The following is a 16,401-nucleotide window of genomic DNA, read 5'->3' on the forward strand; positions in this document are numbered from 1 at the left end:
CAATAACAATCCCTGACCTGCTCACTTGCAGAAAAAGCAGAGACAATGGCATTAAATCCACACTGCTCCCCCACAGGAAAAAAAATTACAATAACAATCCCCGACCCCCTCACCTGCAAAACAGACCAGTGACAGTAACATCAAAACCCCCAACCCCCACCTTACACACAAAATATTTACAGCTCACCCACCCACCAACCAGCCACAATTAACAAAACACCAAAAACCTGAAGGAAACCAATATGAAGTACAGTCCAAAATTCACATATGTCTCAGAATATTGGAAACAGCTTTCCATCGGCATACGAAGGCAGTGGCTGCAAACTCAACAAATCAGCAAAAGGATTTTCAACTTAATAAATCCAATTTTAGTTGGTCAATTAATCAAGGCTGACAACTGAAAATATTCAGAGGATGGCAAATCAATTTGGCTAAATGCTGTAAAAAATAAATTGTAAAGACTGCAACAATCCAGATTTCTCCAAACTTCCAGAAAGCGTTGCCTCCTGCTGCTTTAACATAGCAGATACAAAGCAGGAGAATAGCAGCAATTGAGGAGAGACAACCGAACACACTATTGAATGCTGCATACATTTCAAAGACCTTTGGAAGTCAGAAGCAATATAGCAATGAGTTGAGGGTGATATAAAGGATTTTCCAACAATGAAACAGAAACAAGAAGAATAAAGGTAGATCAAGTCCTTTGAATAATCATATACTTAATTTCCTCAAACACCAGGAAATCTGCACATGCTGGAATTTCAAGCAACACACATAAATGTTCACCAGCAAACTTTATGTGTTACTTAATTTCCTCAACAATTTTCCAAGTTAAACAATGAATATTGTGGAGAGCAAATTGATTTTGGAGTAGTATATACATACAACTTTCTTATTGCCCTCATCAAAGACTGGCAGGGCAGTCAAGGTAAGAAGGTACGACGATAATCTTACCCTTAGCTCTTTAATGAGACTGGCCTCCTCTGCCTTCAATCTCTCCTTCCGAAGCTTCTGCTCTTTCTTCAATTTGTTTACAACAGATTTATGTTTCCTCAGATCATCTTTCAGTGCATGAATCCTGCCCTCAATATCACTCTGCTCAGATACTTTCTCTGTTAGGGATGCAATCAAATCAATGTTATAATAGGTAGTAGCTTCCAATTCAACCAATTATTTATCACTCAAAATACATATCTCAGCAGGGTGAAATCAACTAACAATTTTACTTAGTTTCTATTCATTTATTGCTACTTGAAGCTTAAATTTCCAATTAAAATCCACCTGCTTCAATGCAGTAATAGCTGCAAGAATTAAATGGAAACTCTCACATACCATTTTGTTTTGTTTATCACACATGTCCTGAGATCCCCAGTGGCAGGAAATGCATTTTGATTTTGACATTGTCCTCCTGGTACCATTCTCCTGTAAATATAATCAAAAGCTGTCACTGTACAGTGCAATCAGATCCATAACTCACTAAATGCACTCTTAAAGCTCAGAGTACTACTAACACACAGCTGAGCAAAGCAATAGACTCTTAAATGTCTTCTTAATTGGCCCAGTAAGCCGACAGATGAAGGGCAAACAGGGAAGGAAAGAAATACTGATATCCCCCAAAATACCAATTACGCACATAAAGCCCCAACCTCGTCGGACACCGACCGGCCAGAGTCACGGCCTCGTTGGAGACGTGGCTCACACTCTCAACAGCAAATACAGTTGTGGACTCATTGAGATCATAAGCAGGGAAACATCAGGAAACAATTTAAATATAAAATCAGATTTAAAAAAAATGGAAGCTAATGGTGAGCATTGCATCAATAGGCAGAGAAACACTTGCTGCAAAATAGAGTACATGCAGCAGTTCACTAACCAAAGCTAGAACTCACTGACCACTGCTTTTAAACCTTTTCCTTTGTGTGGTACAAATCTTGCCAGTGTAGTTTTCACGTTGATTTCCAGAGTTCAATTTGATTTGGGCTATTTAATCCCACACCCTGTCAAATACAGCCTCATTAAAGGCAGTCACTCAAATCACCTGTAAATACTGCACTAACTCTGACCATGGAAAGTCAAAATGGGCATGGGGGAACAGATTACTGAAGAGCAAATGCCCCTTAAGAGCACTGTTGGTGACACCTCCCATTACTTTTATGATTGGACAGTAATTAGCCAGATCGGATATACTCTGTTTTTGGTGGATAGAATGTAACTAGGGACATGTAGTTGCCACTGACAGACCTGTACTGGATACGCTTGGCATGCTAGGCATTTAGTTCTGAAGTGCAACTTTAAGCACGGCACATCGGAGGTTACCCATTTTCATTATTATTGCTGTTCCTGCTACTTGCTCATTCTTTGATTTGGCTGAAAACTACCATTATAACAGTGAGGACTTTGGGAGGAAGCACAGATGCATCATTCACTCAGTTCTTCCAGTTGAATATAGTTTCACAAAGTTCATTCCAGGCTCTGGTTTAATTGAAGGTGGGGATCTTTACTGGAAAAGTGTCCTCATGTTAGCTAACCTATCACCATCACGACTGTGTGAACCAGGGTGGCAGAACTTTGATCAGATCCATTGGTTGGGGAACTGCTGAACTCTTCATTGAAGATGAGAAAATCTGCAGATGTAGGAAATCCAAAGTAATACCCAGAAAATGCTGAAGGAACTCAGCAGGCCAAGCAACAGCTACGGAAAAGAGTTAACAGTCGTGGAACAGTCCATGTTTCGAACCTAAACAGGCATCACTCCACAACTCTTCCTACGCTACAAAGATAACTGCATTGGTCCTGCTTCCAGCACCCATGCTGAGCTCATCAATTTCCTCAACTTTCTCCAATTTCCACACTGCCCTCAACTGGCCCATTTCTGACACCTCTCTCCCCTTTCTCGATCTCTGTCTCCATCTTTGGAGACAGTTTATCTACTGATACTCTTTACAAACCCACTGACTCTCACAGCTCTCTGGAAAAGTCATCTTCCCACCCTATCACTTGCAAAATTGCCATTCTCTAGCCTCAGTCCTCCATCTCCACTGCATCTGCTCCCAGAATGAAGCTTTTCATTCCAGAACAACTGAGATATCCTCCTTCTTCAAAAAAAAGGGTTTCCTTTCCTCCACTATCAACACAGCCCTCAACCACATTGCACAAATCACCCTCAACCCTTCCACCTGCTGCCACACGAGGGATAGGGTTTCTCTTGTCCTCACCTATCACCACACAAGCCTCTGCATCCCGCACGTAACTCTCTGCAACTTCTGCTATCTCCAAAGGGAGCCCACCACCAAGCACATCTTTCCGTAGGAATCACTCCCTACACGACTCCCTTGTCCACTCATCCCTCCCCACTGATCTCCCTCCTGGCGCTTATCCTTGCAAGCGGAACAAGGGCCACACCTGCCCCTACACCTCCTTCCTCACTACCATTCAGGGCCTCAAACAGCCCTTCCATGCCAGGAGACACTTCACCCGTGAGTCTGTTGGGATCACCTATTGTATCTGGTGCAAAATGCCAGGTTGTACAGCTGGATCAAAGGCTCGTCTCCACTAGGAAAGTTACAGGCACAGATTGCAGTGTCATTGCCCAGAACAAGAGTCTATTAGTAAAGTAATTGATAGTTGTTTCTGCTGCCAGAAAGTTGTCACGGTGCTTCACCAACAACATCTTAAACCGGATGGAAAAGACAAGAACGAGAATTCCCAACCAACCTTTAACTTTGTTGGCCCCAGCTGCTCGCACTTCAGCCTCCCAATCTTTCAACAGGTTTTGGAAAGCAGGAACCAGATCATTTTCCGCAATTTCAGGACCCACGGTTTTCTGAAGCTTTAAAGGCAAGAGAAAGTAAATGAGTAACAAAGATAGAGCGGGTTTCAATAGCAGCAATCTGTGCATTAACACGTGAACAGAGGAATCACAAAGACAACACCATCTTTCTTTTCCACACTCGTCTCGCTGCTGCCATCAGGTAGAAGGTGCAGGAGCCTCAGGACCCTCACCACCAGGTTCAAGAACAGTTACTACCTCTCAATCATCAGGTAGAAGGTGCAGGAGCCTCAGGACCCACACCTCCAGGCTCGAGAACAGCTATTACCCCTCAACCATCAGGTAGAAGCTGCAGGAGCCTCAGGACCCACACCACCAGGTTCAAGAACAGTTACTAACCCTCAACCATCAGGTTCTTGAACAACAGGGGATAAGTACACTCATTCGATTGAGATGTTCCCACAACCAATGATCTTACTTTAATTACTCTTTATCTTGTTATTTCATACTCTTGTTATTTATTGCTATTTATTTATATTTGCATTTGTACTTTATCTTTTATTGATCCTGTTCAGTTACTATTCTATAGAAATTGCTGAGTATGCCCACAGGAAAATGAATCTCAGGGTTGTGTGTGGTAACCTCACTGTTACGAAAGACCTAGATTAGTACCCTGTTTTCGCTTTCAGAAGGCGTTTTCACTGTTACGAAAAAAAAATCAGCGGGCGATAAAAGGCAGCAGTCGATAAAAGGCAGCACACGATCTGAGTAGCTGCTCTCCCCCGGATTCGGAATGGCATTGCTTAAACACGAGCCTGTGAGCAGCCATTTGCAAGATGAGTTCTAAGGTATCGGAAAAGCCTGAAAGAGCTCGTAAGGGTGTTACACTTAGTGTAAAACTAGACATAATTAAGCGTTTCGATGGTGGTGAACGAAGTAAGAACAACGTGAGTTTGGCTTGTGGAAGCTGACGGACATGATGTTGAAGAGGTTTTGGCATCCCATGACCAAGAACTGACAGATGAAGACCTGATGCAATTGGAAGAGAAAAGGATAACAATGGAAACCGAATGAGTAATGATAAAGTACGACTTTAATTTTGAAAGGGTACGTCGGTTTAGGAGATATTTGCAGGATGGTTTGAGTCCTTACAAAGAACTGTGTGATAGAAAAGTGCGCAGGGCTCAGCAGTCAAGCAAGCCTTCCACATCAGCCACAGCAGACGACGAACCTCGACCTTCGACACCGAGGCGGGCAGAGGTAGAAGATGAGCTGCCCGCTCTAATGGAAACAGACGATGATGAGATGACACCCCAGTGTCCCACCACCCCAACCCCCAGGCCACGGACAGATATCGATTTGTGGAGAATGCAACGGTAGCCGGGAGGCACACAGCACATCTTTAAGAAAGAAGCCGAAATAAACAAGCTAATTAATTAGGTGCCAGCAACACGTAATTGCCGGCCCAGATCAGAGATGACGCAATCGGAAATCGGCACTGATCTGGGCCAACAGTTACATGTCGGGCGGCACCTAATTAATTAGCTTGTTTATTTCGGCTTTTTTCTTAAAGATGTGCTGTGTGCCTCCCGGCTACTGCTGCATTCCTGCCTGCTTCGCAGCAATGTATCGCTCTGCAGATTGGAGGGTGGGGGCCACTGCACCATCCAAACTCTGACTCAACCTAACACACCATCATCAGTGTGCTCGGCGCTGCCTTCCCGATTCTGGTAAGTAATACTACACTGTACATACATTATTCCTCCTTTGTATCGGCTGTGTATTTTTATGCGTTATTTGGTATGATTTGGCAGCTTCATAGCTTAAAGGTTAGTGGAGAGAGTGTTTTTGCCAACAGCACTTGCGTGAGATTTCCTGCCGATGGCGCTTGCGTGAGATTTTTGCTACGGAGAACACTGCCGGCAATGATTGTGGAAAGGTATTTCTACTTTATATAGGCTGTGTGTTTATCATATCATTCCTGTTTTTACTATATGTTACTGTTATTTTAGGTTTTATGTGTTATTTGGCATAATTTGGTGGCTATTTTTGGGTTAGCAAACGCTCACAAAATTTTCCCAAATAAATAAATGGTAATTGTTTCTTCGCTTTACTACATTTCGGCTTACGAACCGTTTCATAGGAACGCTCTACCTTCGAATGGCGGGGGAAACCTGTATGTACTCTGAAAATAGCAACTTCAAAATTGAAAATCTGAACTGTACTTTAGCTACGGACTTCACTGCAAGATTAGTTTATATGTGGTCTTGAGCATAGAAAGTGCCTTTTGTTATGGTTTGTCATTAGCAATGATAGCAGAACATTATAAATACAATAAACTCCGTACCAGTATAATGCAATTGTTTTCCAATAATGGGTTGGTGCCAATTTCACAAGTGCTCTGGCAACCCTTATCTTGTTCTGGCATATTCCCCCTTCCTTTCCAGTCCTGATGAAAGGTCTTGGCCCAAAATGTGACTGTTTATTCACTTCAATAGATGCTGTCTGACCTGCTGAGATCCTCCTGCATTTTGTGTGAACCCTTTCCCATGAACTTTCCTTCAACTATCACTTTCTAGAATATTCCCCTTCTCCTCTTCCCACCCCCCACCGACGTTCTTGTTCTGGCATCTTCCCCCTTCCTTTCCAGTCCTGATGAAGGGTCTCGGCCCAAAACGTCGACTGTTTATTCACTTCCTTAGATGCAGCCTGACCTGCTGAGTTCCTGCAGCATTTTTCTGTGTGTTACCTTACATAGAGCTTATTTTTGAACACGGGTTAGTTATCTTATAAACACAAACAATATAAAGTCTTTGCCTGTTCCAAGGGTAACAATCCTAAGCTGACAAAATGGCTGTGTTTTCTGTGTCCTTTTGAACACTGGTCCATCTGTAATTTGCTTTAATTTTCGATCAGGTTTACAGTTTTGAATTATGTAATTTTATCATGGGTGGCGGGGTGGAAATACATCTCTACCAAGAGAGGTGTAAGGCGTTCCTTCCCTCCGCTAGCCTGCAGGTCACCCTTGGGCAAGGTGTAGCACCTGCTTAGCCAACCCCACCCCCCCACCTGCAATCAGGGTCACGTGAAGCCATGGGGTAAGAGGAAAGAAACCCAGAGAAATGTTGCCGTTGTGTTCAGATGTTTATCAATGATTGGATACCTCATGCTCTGGTAAAGAAATAAATGAGAGGGGAGAAAAAGGGAATGGTTAGATAAATGATGTCCATTTAGAAGTAGTATTCTTTAGTGTTACCCAGGTAAAACATAGTCACAGTCATAGTCATACTTAATTGATCCCAGGGGAAATTGGTTTTCATTACAGTTGCACCATAAATAATAAATAGTAATAGAACCATAAATAGTTAAATAGTAATATGTAAATTATGCCAGTAAATTATGAAATAAGTCCAGGACAAGCCTACTGGTTCAGGGTGTCTGACCCAAAGGAGGAGTTGTAAAGTTTGATGGCCACAGGCAGGAATGACTTCCTATGATGTTCTGTGCTGCATCTTGGTGGAATGAGTTTCTGGCTGAATGTACTCCTGTGCCCACCCAGTACATTATGTAGTGGATGGCAGACATTGACCAAGATGGCATGCAACTTAGACAGCATCCTCTTTTCAGACACCACCGTGAGAGAGTCCAGTTCCATCCCCACAACACCACTGGCCTTACGAATGAGTTTGTTGATTCTGTTGGTGTCTACAGCTGTAATGATCTATCCTTGATAATATATCCACAGATAAACCAGCTGCTTCAGTACAGATTTTACACTCATAGAGAACAGAAAGATTTAATCTCAATGCCTTGGGGTGGGACCGGAATTTTCTGGCCTTAAGAGACGGAATTTTAAATTTTTAAAGAAAGGCAAAGTTGAGAAAATATTGTCGTTGATGGCTCTGAATTCGAAAGTATGGTACACAGACAACAACGTGGGCAATTGTAATCAGCTAGTTTCTCAGGTCAAAAAAACAACTAAATAATGTTATTTAATCATTAAACAATGTTTCTTGATTGTTAAATAATATTAACCTGATTGTTATTGTTTGCAATTAACCTATGTAGGCAATGTGCCTTACCTTGAAGATTTGGATTACACTGCGGTGAGAAAAGCACGTTGATTTCAGTAGATCCGAGTGTTTTCCCAGGCTGGGAAAGTCTAAGACTAAAGGGCATAGATTTAATTGGAGACACAGAACGCAACAAGCTGTTCCGGCCCTTCAAACTGCACCGCCAGTAAGCCACCAACTTGTGCAACAATCTACAATGACCCTTTAACATACTAACCGGAATGCTTTTGGACTGTGTGAGGAAACCGGAGCACCAGGAGGAAGCCTGAGGCAACAAGTTTTATACTGAGAACAAAGACCATCTGGTTCAAAAACTATAAACACACAGGAGATTCTGCAGATGCTGGAAACTTAGCACAAAATACTGGAGGAACTCAGCAGGCCAGGCAGCATCTACGGAAATGAAATAAACAGTCGATCTTTCGGGCCGAGACTGCTCTTAAGGGCTATAAATCTGCCGATGACACAACTATTGTTGGCAGAATTTCAGATGGTGACAAGGAGCCGAAGAGGAGTGAGATAGATCAGCTGGTTGAGTGGTGTGGCAACAATCTGGCACTTGTCAGTCAGACCAAGGAACTGATTGTGGACCACAGGAAGGTGAAGTTGAATCACCACCTCCCTACACCATACCTGGTCTGTGTGAAGTCAGCAGTGGGAAGGAACCAGCAAGGTCCAGTCCATCAAAAGCTTTAAGCAGCATTTAATTAATGCACTACATCACAAAATTTACCACAATGACAGTAAAACCAAGGAACTGATTGCGGACGTCAGGAAAGGGAAGTCAAGGGAACATACATCAGTCCCAATCAAGGGGACTGTGGAAAGGGTGAGTAGTTTCAAGTTCCTGAGTGTCAAAGTCTCTGAGGATCGTCCTGGGCCCAACATATCAATGCAATTACAAAAAAAAACGCACAGAAGTGGCTACATTTCATTCAGAGTTTGAGGAGAATTGGCAGGTCATCAAAGACACTCTCAAATTTCTAGAGGTGTACCACGGAGAATGTTCTAACTGGTTGCATTGCTGTCTGGTATGGAGGGAACACGACACAGGATCAGAAAAGGCTGCAAGTCGTTATAAAATCAGCCAGTTCCATCACAGGCATTAGCCTGTCTGGCATCCAGACGCTTTCAAAAGGCAATGCATCAAAAAAGGGGCATCTATTAAGGGCCCCATCACCCAAGATATGCCCTCTTCTCTTTGCTACCATCAAGGTGGGGGTACAGGTGGCACACTCAATATTTCAGGAACAGCTTCTTCCCCTCTGCCATCAGATTTCCGAATGCACAATCAACCCATGGACACTACCTCAGTAATTTTTAAATATCTACACATTTAATATATATAGTAATATTTTAAAATTATATACTGCTTTGTACTGCTGGCATAAAACAACCAAATTTCACAACGTATGCCAGTGATATTAAACCTGATACTGGGATGAGGTGAAAGTAAGGAAATAGCACCCTTCGTGGAGGAGATAGATGAAAGAGTTGGAGAGTTTGCAGAAGATCTCAATGAGAGGCTGTTGGAGATTCAGAAAAGGAAGCGAAGTGTCAGAATAAATTTGTAAATCCAGGTAACTCTGCGGCAAGATAAAAGTTGGTGACAAAGGTGATGAAAATGTTGGGCTCCACACGAGGGTATGAAGCAGCCCTGATATTATTGATGCCAGGGAGAGGAAGGCGAAGGTGTGTACAGGGATATGTTTGGACAACCAAAAGATAGCTGCAGTGAAAGCCCATGTGACTGTATCCTTTTAGTCCCATTACTCCTCAGGCTTTTTTGAAAATTTGTTTAAGCTTACTACTGGCTTTTCGACCTTTCGGCTCATTTTTAAACAGAACTGAAGTTCCTCTTAACTTCCTCCAGTCAAAAGTAAAAAATATCAGTGTCATCAACCTGTGCACGTGCTGAATCCCCAGATCCCTGGCACTAGGCCAACAAGTTTGTTCTAAACCCTTGTCACAGGATTATCCTTCAGATACACTGAAAAAGATCTGAGCTCAATTCAGACCAACTTTGTTCTATTTCACATCCATGTTTAAAAACAAGATAATTAAATGAATCTGGAAAAAAAAATCTCAGCACCTTTTGGCATGTCAGTCAAATAGCTTTTATATTAAAAATACACAGGTGCTTGACTTAATGATTTTTTTAAAACTATATTAGAGGAACTAAAACAACAGGAATTCTGCAGATGCTGGAAATCAAAGCAACACACATCAAAGTTGCTGGTGAATGCAGCAGGCCAGGCAGCATCTCTAGGAGGAGATGCAGTCGACGTTTCAGGCCGAAACCTTTAGTCAGGGCTAACTGAAGGAAGAGTGAGTAAGGGATTTGAAAGTTGGAGGGGGAGGGGGAGATCCAAAATGATAGGAGAAGACAAGAGCGGGAGGGATGGAGCCAAGAACTGGACAGGTGATAGGCAAAAGGGATATGAGAGGATCATGGGACAGGAGGTCCGGGAAGAAAGACAAGGGGGGGGGGGACCCAGAGGATGGGCAAGGGGTATATTCAGAGGGACAGAGGGAGAAAAAGGAGAGTGAGAGAAAGAATGTATGTATAAAAATAAGTAACAGATGGGGTACGAGGGGGAGGTGGGGCATTAGCGGAAGTTAGAGAAGTCGATGTTCACGCCATCAGGTTGGAGGCTACTCAGACGGAATATAAGGTGTTGTTCCTCCAACCTGAGTGTGGCTTCATCTTTACAGTAGAGGAGGCCATGGATAGACATGTCAGAATGGGAATGGGATGTGGAATTAAAATGTGTGGCCACCCTCTGAATATACCCCTTGCCCATCCTCTGGGACCCCGCCCCCCCGCTGGCTTGTCTTTCTTCCTGGACCTCCTGTCCCATGATCCTCTCGTATTACCTTTCGTCTAACACCTGTCCAGCTCTTGGCTCCGTCCCTTCCCCCTCCTGTCTTCTCCTATCATTTTGGATCTCCCACTCCCCCTCTAAATTTCAAATCCCTTACTCACTCTTCCTTCAGCTAGTCCTGACGAAGGGTCTTGGCCTGAAACGCCGACTGCACCTCTTCCTAGAGATGCTGCCTGGCCTGCTGCGTTCACCAGCAACTTTGATGTGTGTTGCTGTTATTAGAGGAACTAATTGTGTTTTCATGGCTTTTGACAGAATCAGAAAGGGATTCGAGCTGGAACAGAAAACCTAAAGACTAGTTTTAAAACATAAATGCACCATATCATCATACCAAAGAGATGCACTTTGTGCTGTAGCAATAACACGTACTTCAGAAAATTTGTCTGCCACCATATAGCAAACACGCCAGGATTTACAATCCACTGCCTGCCGGAGGGTCGGCATCACCAACGCTTCCAGGTCTTCCTGGGGCAGCAGCTGGGCTGTGCTCACACAACCCTCAACTGCCAACAGCCTCACCGAATCCTGTGAAAAAGATGTTCAAACCGGGTTTGAGCTGGTTCTTCATTAAAAAACAAAATTAATTTACTGAAGTTAACATTAGGAAGAACTAATCTCATCAAAAAAATCATAAAAATAAATACTGACAATATAACAATTGTTTCCCAGATGATATCCATTCAGATCACCTAGAAAGTAGCAACAGGTTTCATTACTTTGCAATGTGTGCTGGAATCTTCCCAGGATACAAGTACTGGAATGGAGATACTGAACTTGTAAGTTATAACTGCTGAAAAGGCATGTTTAATTGGGGCCCATGCAACTGTCCGAGGCTACACCTTTAGTTTGGAGAAAGTGGGAGAAACCTAAGTCAAACTTGAGAGTAAGAACTAGTTCTACCAGGTGAGGAAAGATGGTGATGAAGGGGAACTGATAAGGTCTGTTGTCTAGAAAGAAGCAGAACTTTAAGGACTTCCTGGAAGGGGATGAAAACGTATAAACACTAAATCCACAGTGAAAATAAAGTGATCTGGGCCAGGCAACTGTAAGTGATTGAAGTGATGGAGAGATGACAGACCAGATAATGTTCTAAGTGTCGGTTGCCAGAAAAACATTGGCAAGAACTCGAGGAAGAATACTTCCTACTTCTTTTTAAAATTAGGACAACATTATTTGTTACATTGATAAAACCAGACAGGCTTCCGAATACCATTGCATCTCTATTGGTAGAGTAATCCTTCAATACCGAACCATGTGAATAGCCTGGATTGTGGGACTCCAGGTCGGTCTTACAAGAGATATTGTTAAGCCTGGAAAACTGTAGCTATGGAGGAAAGATTAGATAAGTTTGGGTTGTTTTCTAGTCTTGAGATGTATACAGTTGGGAGGATTAAATGGCAGAAATGAGAAGGACTTATTTCCTGAACAGGGGATTAAAAAAAAACTGAAGTCCATAGTAACTGCTGGTAGTATTAAAAGTATTTTCACTCAGAGGATGGTAGAGGGATCTGAAATACTTCCAAGGTATAAATTCCCCTCATATTTAAAAAGTAAATGAATATCTGAAGAGCTGCGATCAACTGGGCTACAGAGCCTGAGGTAGGACGTGGAATTAGAATGGGTAGGTCTTTTCTCGACCATCACAGATATAGTTCCCATCATATTTATTCTTATGGTTCTATGAGCTTTGCTTAGGAAATAGGCAGGTAAGTTTTATTTTTTATTTTTAGAAACACAATTTAGTTGTTCAACTAATTTTTAAAAGTATTTATACTTCTAAACTTTCAACTTAAAAGACTTCCTTTTATCAATTTTTTTGGAATGTGTCATCTCAGGTGTTTACAGAGAGAACATTTTGAGATGCAGATGTACCCTTTTTAACAATGCAACTCAATGACACATTAGATCCTTCACCCTTTCCAGCTCTTTGCAGATTCAGTCCTGAAAACAAAAAGCAGAAAACTAATTTTGAGCTTAAGAGCTTGGCAGATAAATATCATATTGTCTTTGGAATTTTGCAGAGCAGAGGATCGCAGATCGACATTGTAGACTGCTTTTCTTTTCACAAATTCTGCCTGATTCCGTGCACGTTACAGTAAGCTACTCACAACATTTCTGAGGCAAATCCCAGAGTCTCAACAGCACAGCAAATTTTACAGATTATCATTAAACTGCAGAATTGAATGAATTATGTCACTGGATGGAACAATCAGCTATTGAAAGAAAACCTGCTAGAAATTTAGGTAAACTTTTTGAAAACAGAAATCAAAATATCACAGATGCTGGAAATGTAAAGAGAATGACAGAAATATTCAGCAGGTGAAGCAGTGTCTAAAGAGAGAGAAACAAAATTACTGAAATAATATTTCAAAAGTCACTGTCATTGTTTCATGCTCCACCTCCTCAGTAGAAAATACTGTACTACTCTTTAAAGAAGTCTGCTAAATAAATGAACAACAGTCACGTGCAACCTAATTTTAAAAAAAGTACTTTCAATAGGGGAGAAGGCATCCCATTATGTTTAACTTATAAAACAGTGATACTACCAATATTCTGAGAAGTCTTTTTCCAACTAAGGCTGTATTGCCCAGTGACATTACCTTTGTAGAGAAAGTGGTTCAGCCTTGGGCTTCTCAGCAGCAATGGAGGAAGGGGTTTTGATTTGTGGTTTGGTGGAACTGGACACTTTGCTTAGTTTTGCTTGAGTCCTTTTAATCGATTCATCACAGGACTGGTAATACAAGAGAAAGAAAACGGTGAAATGTTCAAAGGTTCATTTTATTGTCAAAGTATGCACGTACAACTCTGATACTTGTCTTCTCCAGATAGTCCTGAAATACAGAAAGACCATGAGAGTTGATGAAAGAAAAGACACCAACTCTCCCCCACCATCAGTACGAAAAAGATAAGAAACAGTAACAATCCCCGACTCCCTGACTCACATAAAAAAAACAGCAACAATAACAATCTGCAATCCCCTGACTCACAGAGAAAAACAGCGACAATAACAATCCCTGACCTGCTCACTTGCAGAAAAATCGGGGACAATAGCATTAAATCCACACTGCTCCCCCACAGGAAAAAAAATTACAATAACAATCCCCGACCCCCTCACCTGCAAAACAGACCAGTGACAGTAACATCAAAACCCCCAACCCCACCTTACACACAAAATATTTACAGCTCACCCACCCATCAACCAGCCACAATTAAGAAAACACCAAAAACCTGAAGGAAACCAATATGAAGTACAGTCCAAAATTCACATATGTCTCAGAATATTGGAAACAGTTTCCATCGGCATACGAAGGCAGTGTCTGCAAACTCAACAAATCAGCAAAAGCATTTTCAACTTAATAAATCCAATTTTAGTTGGTAAATTAATCAAGGCTGACAACTAAAAATATTCAGAGGATGGCAAATCAATTTGGCTAAATGCTGTAAAAAATAAATTGTAAAGACTGCAACAATCCAGATTTCTCCAAACTTTCAGAAAGCGTTGCCTCCTTCTGCTTTAACATAGCAGATACAAAGCAGGAGAATAGCAGCGATTGGGGAGAGACAACCGAACGCACTATTGAATGCTGCATACTTTTCAAAGACTTTCGAAAGTCAGAAGCAATATAGCAATGCAAAGAGCCTTAAGAATGAGTTGAGGGTGATATAAAGGATTTTCCAGCAATGGACCAGAAACAAAAAGAATAAAGGCAGATCAAGTCCTTTGAATAATCATATACTTAATTTCCTCAAACACCAGGAAATCTGCAGGTGCTGGAATTTCAAGCAAAACACATAAACGTTCACCAGCAACCTTTATGTGTTACTTAATTTCCTCAACAATTTTCCAAATTAAACAATTGTGGAGAGCATATTGAGTTTGGAGTAGTATATACATACAACTTTCTTATTGCCCTAATCAAAGACTGGTAGGACAGTCAAGGTAAGAAGGTACGACGATAATCTTACCCTTAGCTCTTTAATGAGACTGGTCTCCTGTGCCTTCAATCTCTCCTTCCGAAGCTTCTGCTCTTTCTTCAATTTCTTTACAAAAGATTTATGTTTCCTCAGATCATCTTTCAGCGCATGAATCCTGCCCTCAATATGACTCTGCTCAGATACTTTCTCTGTTAGGGATGCAATCAAATCAAAGTTATAATAGGTAGTAGCTTCCAATTCAACCAGTTATTTATCATTCAAAATACATACCTCAGCAGGGTGAAATCAACTACAATTTTACTTAGTTTCTATTCATTTATTGCTACTTGAAGCTTAAATTTCCAATTAAAATCCACCTGCTTCAATGCAGTAATAGCTGCAAGAATCAAATGGACTCTCACATACCATTTTGTTTTGTTTATCACACATGTCCTGAGATCCCCAGTGGCAGGAAATGCATTTTGATTTTGACACTGTCCTCCTGGTACCATTCTCCTGTAATTATAATCAAAAGCTGTCATTGTACAGTGCAATCAGATCCATAACTCACTAAATGCATTCTTAAAGCTCAGAATACTACAAACACACAGCTGAGCAAAGCAATAGACTCTTAAATGCCTTCTTAATTGGCCCAGTAAGCCAACAGATGAAGGGCAAACAGGGAAGGAAAGAAATACTGATATCCCCCAAAATACCAATTACGCACATAAAGCCCCAACCTCGTCGGACACCGACCGGCCAGAGTCACGGCCTCGTTGGAGACGTGGCTCACACTCTCAACAGCAAATACAGTTGTGGACTCATTGAGATCATAAGCAGGGAAACATCAGGAAACAATTTAAATATAATATCAGATTTTTTAAAAAATCGAAGCTAATGGTGAGCATTGCATCAATAGGCAGAGAAACACTTGCTGCAAAATAGAGTACATGCAGCAGTTCACTAACCAAAGTTAGAACTAATAATACACTAATCTTGCTCAAAATGTTGAAAAGAATGTTTCATCTTCAACTTTATGATTTTTGGAGATCAGTTCATCTTCTACTCACTTAACTATTCACAGTAACAGAAATTTTGACCAGGGGTGCCCAAACGTTTTCCTGCCACTGTATGTCAATTTAGGCAGCTGCAAGTACCATGATGTCTACTTCTGCATAGACTGCAAGTCAACGTTATTTTTTTTTCAATAATATTACTGGTATTGTGAAAATGGTATTCTTCACCATCCACTTCAAGGTTCGACATGTGTGTTTAGAGATGCTCTTCTGCACACCACTGTTGTAACGTGAGGTGATTTGAGTTACTGTCACCTTCCTGTCAGCTTGAACCAGTCAGTTGTCGTTTTGGGCCAAGATGCTTCATCAGGACTAGAAAAAAAATAGATGAGATCAGAGTAAGAAGGCGGGGGAAGACGTACAAGGTTGTGGGTGAGAGGAGAAACCAGGAGATGGGGAGTGGTGAGGTAAAGAGCTGAGAAATTGGTGAAAGAGATAAAGGGCTGGAGAAGGGGGAATCTGATAGGAGAGGACAGAAGGCCATGGAAGAAAGGGAAGGGGGAAGAGCACCAGAGGGAGGTGATGGGCAGGGAAGGAGAAAAGGTGAGGGAGCAAAATGGGAATGGGGAATGGTGAAGTGGGGGGGGGGGGGGGTCTTTACCGGAAGCAGGAGAAATTGATGTTGATGCCATCAGGTTAGAGGCTACCCAGACGGAATAAGGAGTTGTTCTTCCAACCAGAGA

The 16,401-nt window shown here is 41.8% G+C and overlaps 1 long non-coding RNA gene across 1 annotated transcript; it reads right to left on the reverse strand.

Moving 5' to 3' along the window:
• Nucleotides 1–984: 984 nt before the first annotated feature.
• LOC140204490 (uncharacterized) lies at nucleotides 985–11,245 on the reverse strand. Its single transcript, XR_011887650.1, has 4 exons — nucleotides 11,097–11,245; nucleotides 3,715–3,829; nucleotides 1,333–1,422; nucleotides 985–1,112 (listed from the first exon to the last, which is right to left on the reverse strand). It is a non-coding gene; the product is annotated as an uncharacterized lncRNA (long non-coding RNA).
• Between the last annotated feature and the right edge of the window lie 5,156 nt (nucleotides 11,246–16,401).

Source organism: Mobula birostris, chromosome 10 (genome assembly GCF_030028105.1).
Source record: "Mobula birostris isolate sMobBir1 chromosome 10, sMobBir1.hap1, whole genome shotgun sequence".
Lineage (NCBI taxonomy): Eukaryota > Metazoa > Chordata > Chondrichthyes > Myliobatiformes > Myliobatidae > Mobula > Mobula birostris.